The sequence below is a fragment of the Mirounga angustirostris genome, unplaced genomic scaffold (genome assembly GCF_029215605.1).
Source record: "Mirounga angustirostris isolate CCGP_5_RB_7025 unplaced genomic scaffold, mMirAng1.0.hap1 SCAF_1, whole genome shotgun sequence".
NCBI lineage: Eukaryota > Metazoa > Chordata > Mammalia > Carnivora > Phocidae > Mirounga > Mirounga angustirostris.
In genome coordinates, this window is record NW_026991709.1 from 34,463,464 (window position 1) to 34,464,260 (window position 797).

General features: G+C 40.2%; 1 non-coding gene across 1 annotated transcript; it reads left to right on the plus strand.

Annotated features, from left to right (window-relative positions):
• The first annotated feature begins 405 nt into the window (after positions 1-405).
• On the plus strand, positions 406-539 carry LOC123835045 (small nucleolar RNA SNORA70). The gene has a single exon (XR_006788604.1). It is a non-coding gene; the product is annotated as a small nucleolar RNA SNORA70 (small nucleolar RNA).
• The last annotated feature ends 258 nt before the right edge of the window (positions 540-797 follow it).

Here is a 797-nt window from a genome sequence, read left to right on the forward strand (position 1 = left end):
CAGTATTATAGGTAGAAATTTCAGTACCTTCCTTTCAATATAAGGTAGAATATATAGACAAGATCAGTAACAATATAGAATATTTGAACACACTAACCTAATGACCATTGCTATAACACTCCATCCAACTTTAGTAGAATGCACACTCTTCCAGTGCACATGGAGAATTTACCAAGATAGATTATTATGGATAATAAAACAAGTTTAAAGGATTAAAATTATAAAGAGTGTATACTCTGAATACAATCAAATGAGAAAACAACAAGAGTAACACATTTGGAAAATCCCCAAATATTTGGTAATAAATAACACACTTCTAAATAACACATGGATTAAAGATGAAATAATAGAATTAGAAAACATTTTATAATAAATTGCAATGAAAACACAGTATAACAGAGTTTCTGGGATGCCATTAAAGTAGTACTTAGGAGGATCCATGGGGGCCCAGTGTGCCATGGCTGCAAACAGTAGCCTCCTTGGTAGTGTATGCAGCCTGTTGATTGTATGGGTTGCCCTAAGGGACCTTGGAGACAGCCCTTTCCAGTGGATGTTGAGGTCTGACCTCATGCTATCTCCAATCTAGGTGGCAGACAGGTATGCGGGGTGCCTTTGGAAAGCCCCAGGGCACAGTAGCCAGGGTCCACATTGGCCAAGTCATCATGTCCATCCGTACCATGCTGCAGAACAAGGAGCACATGATTGAGGCCCTACCCAGGGCCAAGTTCAAGTTCCCTGGCCGCCAGAAGATCCACATCTCCAAGAAGTGGGACTTTTCTAAGTTTAATGCGGATGAA